Genomic DNA, 9,415 nt, shown 5'->3' with positions numbered 1-9,415 from the left:
ATATATATATATATATATATATATATATATATATATATATATATATATATATATATATATATATATACATATATATACATATATATATATATATATATATATATATATATATATATATATATATATATATATATATATTTATATATATATATATAAAACTGAATTATAATGTCGACCTTCATCAAGACTAATCAATACTGTCAATAAGAGACTATTTACTATATTGTGGAAAATTTAATGATATCGAAAAGCAAATCCTAGGGATGGGAATATTGATAAAAATAAAGAAAGCAGAGTATTTTGTTGTCTACAATTTTATGCACACCGTGTGCGCGTGGGTGTGTGTGTGTGTGTGTTGCGTGTACCGGTAGTACGTAGGTATTTTTGACTTTAATATTAATATGTACCTTAACGGTTACATAAACATGTCACCCACTCTTACAAAGTGTGTGAGATATAGGAAATAACCTACTTGAATAACTTGGCACGAGAAAACTGCGTTTTTAGAAGGTTTTATTTAAAAAAATATTAATTTCTCTATTTTTTTAGAACCTGTTTCATTTTTTTTAGATCTTTATTAAATTCACATTTATTAAAGTCTCGTTATGAAAACATTAATAATAAAAAAGAATGTTTATTAATTGTACACATACGTAATTACATGTATTGTGAATGAGAACGCTTTTGTATCACTTGAGTTATGCATTTATTTTTTTTGTTAAAATAAATATAGGTAAAAAACAAATGTTTTCATTTACATTAACATCATATCTTACCACAAAGTGAATGCCGAAACAATAAAATATTATATGTAATTTGGAATCCGCGGAATTGAACATTTTATACTAATTTATTTCAATTTAAAAATGAAATATTTGTGTATATTTTATTTTTTACAAAAATACTTAAATTTCATACTATTTCTGTGAGCCTAAGCGGCACATAACTATAAATATGTATCAAATTGTGGTAGAGTGGGTTCGAATCGAGAAACTCTGATTCAAGAGTTCGCGACACTAACCACAGGACCACAATCCGACACTTGATTTAGTTACACAAATGTTTCTACATTCTCCATACTTATACGTATGAATATACAAATCTTGTCCGCTTCTGTAGTGTCGTGGTAAGCGTGTTATAAGTGATAAATATAAGTGATTTTTTCTCTCATATTTATTTAACTCTGGACTGGTACAAGAAACGCTGGACTGATCACCTTGCCTTCGTGTAATTAATTATTAATATAACAATGCATCGAAATAATCTAGTGCCCTATGCACCATTGGTTGCGGATAAGGGTTAGAAGAAGAAGAGAAAAATTGATGAATTAAAAAAAAATTGCATTTGGAAAACTTTTATGATATGACGGATCTTCAACTTAAACGAACATCACTCCTTACCTAAATTTATCGGTTACATATAAGTTCTTACTGTATTTTACCAATTTAATTATATTTACTGTTTTTGACTTTTTATTATTTTCAAAACATTATTTATCTTTCAATGAAATTAACTAAATCTGTTTGCTATGCGCACATTGCTCACTGAAGAACGTGTTTTCATGTTATTTCGAGTGATATCAACGACCAGTCAAGACACAAAACGGATTTTACATATAATACATATGTCCAACATTTGTTTATGAATGTAAATATTTAAACTGTCTTTCTATGACTAATACTTATTTTATTTGCTTTACTTATGGATATCTTTTTTTTTGCTTCATTTTTTCATCTAATAATTTCGGTATATTATGATTTATTTTACTTTATTTTGTTATTACTATTCTTACTTTATGTTCATTTGTTTGTGAAAATTAGTCTCCGTTATTAAATACATATTTTTTTTTACGTTTTTTTTGTTTGTTTATTTTTGTTAATTATTTGAAAACCAGTCTATAAAATCCATTTCAAATAAGTGACGTTTTTATGTTTAAATTAAACCTTAAAAAAGGATGTATAATGACCAGAAATTTTGGGGATTTTATTTATTATAGGTTATTTACGACTTAGGGATCACCACTACTGTTAACAAAACTTATGTATTTAAAGTTAAACAAAAAATCTTACCTCAACTCCACGTTTTTTTCTAGTGATGTGCGCCACTGCTAAGCACCGTCTGTAAAAAAAGTACAAAATGTTAAAAAATATTGAAGCGTTTCATTAAGTCTCAAATTTTATTTATTGTTTCGGCATTAACTTTGTGGTAAGACATGTTACAATAATTAAAGAAAACACTTCGTTTTTTACCACTTGAGTTTAATTATAGACTACATGTTTCAGAAGCTAAACTTCCAGACAAACTTTATTATACAGACCTGAATGATGGAAGTTTAGCTTCTGAAACATGTAGTCTATAATTAAACTCAAGTGGTAAAAAACGAAGTGTTTTCTTTAATTATTGTAAGTCTCAAATCATCTGTAAAAAATGGTTTTAAAAAATATAATGAAAAACGCAATCCTGTCATATCAATCGTCTACGATCTATCGTCGTTTGTACTATTTTCGCATTTTTTAGCAAAGGTACCTCGTGATTTAGACATTTAAAAAAATTTAAATGACATATTTTTTTTTACATCTCATGACACCGTCATAGGCGGGCTCAAGTGATCACTTTACATACGTGTAACATTCACCAATTCCACCCATTATTGACAACCACACTACTCAAATTCTTGGAAGTTCTGTATATATATGAACCAATTTTGAAATATTATTCTTGAATCACTAGAACTTCACTAGAGACATCTATTGGGGAGATGAAAAGAAGCTTTTATAGAACTTCCAAGAATTTGACTAGTGTGGTTATCAGTAATAGGTAGAAGTGTGTAAAGTGATATATTAAACCAGCCTATGACGGTCGGCAGCCCCGTAAATGCCCAGACTTCCATATCTTCTTCATCTTTGATGAGATGTAAAAAAAATTAAAAAGAACTCCTGTAATTGGAGATAATCCAGATTTTGTGAACAAGTATTTGGACACACTCAAAATGTTGTAATTTAAATGATATTTTCTCATCTTATATTAATCAGGCTTCAAAAAAACGGAGAATTTGTATAAATTATTTGTTTTTTTTTTTTAGTTTTACTTGTTAAATACCACTTCACATCTATTCGGCTGTCCAAATTTAAAACACAGTAAGGGACATTTTTTGTAGTATGTTTTTTTTTTGCATTTATGGACTAAGTAGACTCTACTTAGTCCAAAAATGCAAAAAAAAACGTTTTTATTATATTTTTTTTTTTTTAAACCCTTATCCGCACCCAAATGGTGCATAGGGCACTGTGTCATATAAACGCAGTGTTATCTTGATCGTTTATACATGAAGGAAAGGTGATCAGCCCTCCGCTTCAGGTACCAGTCCATGGTAATTTTGAATAAATATTACAGTGAAAAAATCACTAGTATTTATTTTACCCCCTTGGGAATCGAACCCGGGACCTCCAGAACGGTAGCCGAGCGTGCTGACCATTACACTACGGAGGCGGACAAAAAAAAAACGTACTACAAAAAAAATGTCCCTTACTGTGTTTTAAATTTGGACAGCCGTATTGTGACACGCGAATGAGGCCAGTGTCTGAAACAGTATTCTTTGGCTAACCAACTAACTAACTAACCATCACGCCGCTTCCCCGCAGGGGTAGGCAGAGAGAATAGAGCGCCACACCACTCTGTCCTTGCAAACATTCTTCGCCTCTTCCACGTTCATGCATCTCCTCATACATACCCGCCGATTATTCTTTGGCGATTGTTAAAATTGAGTCATCTCGATGCACTCTGCATATTTATACAATATTATTACAAAGCATGCATATTGTATGTATGTGCATACATACACATACCTATGTGCATGTACGTACATGTTAAAAGTATGCTCCATATAATATTCAAGTCGTGACATATAAATTAAAATGATTCATGCGAACCGTGTACCAGCAAACCGAATGTAATCTTCTCAGTAATTCGTGCTGATTGTGTTCTAAGGGCTTCCAAAACCACATCTCACCTCATTACTTTACATAAATTACTAACTAACTAACTAACCATCACGCCGCTTCCCCGCAGGCGTAGGCAGAGAGAATAGAACGCCACACCACTCTGTCTTTGCAAACATTCTTCGCCTCTTCCACGTTCATGCATCTCCTCATACATACCCGCCGATTGTTACGACTCCTAACCTGGCCGCTTTCAAGTATTTGGCATACCTGATCGTGCCTGAAGTTTTTCTCGGCCTTCCTCTGCTCCGTTTTCCAATTACATTCGCCTCATAAATTTGTTTTTCCGTTCTTTCGTCACTCATTCGTTCTACATGTCCAAACCATCTCAACACACCTTTCTTAATTTTATCGATAATGCTTATCTCAGCTTTGCATTCCTTCCTTATTTCACTATTCGAACATCTATCATACATCGCACATTCTTCCGAGAGATCGCATTTCGACTGCATTCAGTCTACTTACATCTTTCTTTTGCCAACTCCATGTTTCACTTCCACATTAGGGTCGGAACCAAGAATCCGTTGTGTACTGTCAGTTTAGCTTCTATGAAATCTTTCAATATGAAATTATTAAATCGTACCGTTACGTGACAATTTTACAAGCTAGAATTCCAGATTATTTAAAATCATTTTTAATGGAAATGTAACGTTTTGGTGAGGAGCTCCACATATGATGAGCTTGTCGCGGAAAAATTAAGGCGGGATAATCGATTTCCCGCAACTTAATTTTCTTTTAACTTAACATAAATAATTTTTTGTTGCTTAAAACAACATTTATGTGTTGAATCAATAAGTGAAATTTAATTTAAAAGTACGTTTTATATTTTGGCATCCCGACATAGTTGAGCAAGTCTGGGTTTTTACAGGGCTTATGACCTGCCATATGCTGGTTTAATGACAATGGCTAAACCAACCTGTGACAAGTCATAATCCCTTTAAATACGCAGACATTCATTTTCTTCTTCATTTATGTTGAGATGTCGAAAATGTTAACAAAACGCCTAAGTGGAGAAAACCTACATTACATTACAATTTTTATACAACATTTTGAGTGTGTCCAAATACTTGTTTACAAAATCTGGATTATTGAAAATAGTATTTTCTGGCGTTTCTCATGTGTGTGATTATAATCCAGGATTCGGACCTCACATACTAATATAAGAGTTTCTGCTTAGTAAAAAGCTTATTTACATCTCACCAATAGATGTCTCTAGTGAAGTTCTAGTGATTCAAGAACAAGGTTTCTAAATTGGTTCATATATATATAGAACTTCCAAGAATTTGAGTAGTGTGGTTGTCAATAATCGGTAGAATTGGTGAATGTTACACGTGTGTAAAGTGATCACTTAAACCAGCCTATGACGGTCGTCAGCCCCGTATATGCACAGACTTCCATATTCTTCTTCATCTTTGATGAGATGTCAATTTTTTTTAAAATTTTTGTGCACATCTGCGTCGTGTAATTCTTCTGTTAGTCCCCATCCACACTTAAGTGGTGCGAAGGGCACTGCGTTAGATTAATAGTGTCGGTCGTTGATAAAACAAATCACCCTGTTTTTTATACCGCGCTGATTCGATGTAGTTCCCTATTCGCCATTTGGGTGCGGGTAGGGGCGCGTATGACGTTCTATCCTCTCTTCCTACTCCTGCGGAAAAACGGCGTGATGATAGCAGTGTTAACAGACATTATCTTACTGCCGATATTTTTTTTGGTGTTCAATTTTTTTCGCTAATGTTATACGGAAAATTCGATTCGAAGAAAAAGTGGAACGCGTTTCTTACCTTATTTACTCGTGTCGTACACCGTCATCTTGAATCCTTTCTTGTTTCCGCCATTTTATCTCTATGTAGGTTCTTCGAGTTTTTCCATATCTGTTTTAAAAAAAAACTTATTATTTTTAAATATAACGAAAATATGTACAGTCGGAATGGTCCTTAAAGCGTAGGAGTTATCGCCTTGCCTTCATGTTAGTAACGGTCAAGAAAACACTACTTCAATACGATGCAGTGCCTTATGCACCACTGGTTGCGTAAAAGGGTTAGAAGAAGAAGAAAAATATAGCTTTTTTTTAAAGGAATAACCCGAAAAGCGTCTATTTTAGGCAGTTGTCTGCAGGTAGGATAGTAAGGATAGGAAAGGTAAATGTGAAAAATACGTCACAAACACCCAGATCAATTGAAAATAAATCTTTAAGGGAAATGTCTGTATTTCTTGCTGATGTAAAAATCAACCTACTCAAATCAATTACTGGATATGTTGGCACTAAATAGATAAATATACTATTTTTTTGGGAACTGTAATTATTCTTCGTTATCGGATTTTAATAAAAATCACCTACGCTGGATGATTCAAAATAATTAATTGTGACGAAATCGATTTTATATTCGAAATCAATAATTGAAAAAAAAATAATGTCGATTTTACACCCACCTGTCAACGTTTCTCTGCGCCACTGTCGATCCGCTTGAAAATGTCGATTTTTTTCTGCGCACCTCTCGCAGTTTCGTACGGAACGATCATTTGCCGCCATTTTCGGGTTGGAATTTTCAAATTTTCTTCCGTTTTCCCGCCGTTTTGATGCCATGTGCGCGGGCGCCGGGCTGCGCGGCGGCCACCTGTCACTCGCGTTACGCCAAAATGCTCTCTAATCCTTTCATCTTTCACGGAATCGCGATCGAGTTTACTCTGCGTACCGATATTCAAAAAATAATATTTTAAAACGTTCCATTTTTTGAGCACACAATTTGAATTCGCGGCGCGAAAATACATTTCAATTAATTTCTTCCATTTTAAATGTCATTTTTCAATTTTGTCTTTCACTGCACTGTATAAATATACTGTCGTAACGATTGTCTTAATTTTCAGCTCGGTCGCACTGTAATTTTTTTGTCCATTTTCATTTTTCACTACGTAAATCGTGTAAATTTTCTTGACGACGGACGTGAAGACACCCTCACTTCACAAAGGCCGCGGCTGTACTGAAGGCATTGGTACCTCCCCCTCCCCCTCCCTCCGCCCCTTCCTCCCTCGCGGCGAGGAAGACACGCCCACTGGGAGTGACGTCATCAAGGCTGTCCTCGCTGACTCGTCGAGGTGGCGAGAGTAGCGCGGAAAACGCGGAGGCCTCGCGGGAAAGAGACGATTCATATGTATGGATCGGTTTAAATGTCGGTTGGTTTGATACGTTCTTTTTTGTTCTTGTCGGTTTTTTGGGATTGTTTGGCTGAGTGCGTGAGATAGTGCGGAGGCAGTGCTTAGCGGAAAAGTGGAATGGGTTCTTTATTGGCTGTTGAAAAAACACACGCGTTTCAATTAAATGAAAAATACTCGTATGTATTGTAAAAGTTGATACATATGTGCGTATTCCTACGATATGTTGGATATTTTGTTGCAAATAACTGGGTTCTTTCAACGACTTTAAGGCGAGGTTTTACATTAAATACCTCGGATACTTGCTTTTTACGTATTTTAGTTAATTATGTACGCTGTTATGTACAATATTTGCTTTTTATTATGCACTGTTTATTGGATACTTATTTATAAATAAATTGCGATATTACCACCGTAAATTGGTCGTATTTTATTTTTACGTTTGTAGGCAGCATTATGTACTTACTCATTTACGGCGTAGACCAATTTTACAAAAAAATATAACACGATTGTAACATATAAATAATAAAGCCATATACTTATTTTAGTAAGCTTACATAACGTTGATTTTTTAACTATATAAAAGCAGTGAACATATTTAATTTTGGCATTTTGACTTATCAAGTTTTTCTCGGTCTTCCTCTGCTTCTCTATCACTAACCGAAAAAGACGAGGAAGACTAAGGAATACTTGGCATGATCAAGTGTCTCAAATACTTGAAAGTGGTCAGGTCAGGCGTCGGAATAGTCGGCGTATATGTATGAGCAGATGTATGAACGTGGAAGAGCGAAAATTGTATGGAAAGACATATTGGTGTGGCGTTCTTTTCTCTCTGCCTACCCCTGCGGGGAACCGGCGTAATGGTTAGTTTGTTGGTTCAAACCAATTTCACTGTTTCCTCAGTCCGATGACGTCGGTAACGACGAGACTTTGTTAATATAGATGAGGATTAATATAGAAGTCTGGGTATTTACAGGGCTTACGACCAGTAAATACGCAGACTTTTTAACATAACGTTGAGATGTCTAAATCTGAAAATTACTTTCTAAGTGGAGAAACCCAGATTTGTGAACAATAATTTGGAACCACCCAAAATATTGTGAATTTAATTTTGGCATCTAAAATCGGATACTTTGTGGGTTATTAAAATAATTGAAACAATATTAATTTAAAAAAAAACCCTTATCCGCACCCAATGGTGCATAGGGCACTGCGTCATATAAACGCAGTGTTATCTTGATCGTTTACACATGAAGGAAAGGTGATCAGCCTTCCGCTTCAGGCACCAGTCCAGGGTAGTATTGAATAAATATTACAGTGAAAAAATCACTTATATTTATTTTACCCCCCTTGGCAATCGAACCCGAGACCTCCGAAACGGTAGCCGAGCGTGCTGACCATTACACTACGGAGGCGGACAATATTAATTAATTAACAATATTAGTGCATTCTTTTAAAGAGTTTTTCTGTGACGTAGGTCGCTTTTTGCCCATAGTTTCACGAGTTTTCTGTGTTCTTTGTATTATATCGTCTATCCTCTTATTTCTTGGCTATATTAACTGCCTTTGATGGATATTTGGTGTAATATATTTATAAAAAATAAAAAATAACCATATATCCGCTCCCTAGGTGGAGCATATGGAGTCCACAAACTGTCTCCAGGCTTTTCTGTCGGCTGCCAGCTCCCTTGCATTCTCCCAAGTCAGATCCGCGTCCCGAAGTTGTGACGAGAACTGCCGACGAATTGTCAGCAGTGGTCGTCCTGGGCGATATATTTAGAGAGTTTTTTCTCTTTTTGTTTTAAAATTATTTTGCTTCTCACAATATACTATAGGCATGGCCTGTGTGTGGGTATACATTTGATTTTAGGCTATAAAAAAGGGCACTGGCAAGAATACAATACATATCAGAAATAAAAATAGATTTAAAGTACACATCTTTGTTAAAATACGGTGTTTGAAAATGATGCGAAATGCATCGAAACACGTCACAGTAGATTTTAAGAAATAGTGGTGTTAACTTAAATTAAAAATACAAATATTTAATAGATTTATATTATCCACTGACACTTCGTGATGGAATTGCATTTTAATATATCATTAGATTAAAACCAATATTTTTAGCTTTTCCACTTTATTTTTATTTGACCAGCGACCGGGTTTCGTCGTTACCGACATCATCAGACTAGTCACCAGTCACCATCACCTGTCTGATGATGTCAGTAACGACGAAACCCGGTCGCTGGTCAAATAAAAATAAAGTGGAAA

General features: G+C 34.5%; 1 long non-coding RNA gene across 1 annotated transcript; it reads right to left on the bottom strand.

Moving 5' to 3' along the window:
• Window positions 1–2,069: 2,069 nt before the first annotated feature.
• Window positions 2,070–6,979, bottom strand: LOC148299006 (uncharacterized). The gene is made up of 3 exons (XR_015839126.1): window positions 6,429–6,979; window positions 5,780–5,869; window positions 2,070–2,118 (listed from the first exon to the last, which is right to left on the bottom strand). It is a non-coding gene; the product is annotated as an uncharacterized LOC148299006 (long non-coding RNA).
• Window positions 6,980–9,415: the final 2,436 nt, after the last annotated feature.

The sequence above is a fragment of the Brachycentrus maculatus genome, unplaced genomic scaffold (genome assembly GCF_059751285.1).
Source record: "Brachycentrus maculatus isolate JH-2025_06_01 unplaced genomic scaffold, ASM5975128v1 h1tg001431l, whole genome shotgun sequence".
Classification (NCBI taxonomy): Eukaryota; Metazoa; Arthropoda; class Insecta; order Trichoptera; family Brachycentridae; genus Brachycentrus; species Brachycentrus maculatus.
This window is presented reverse-complemented; position numbering and strand designations above follow the sequence as displayed.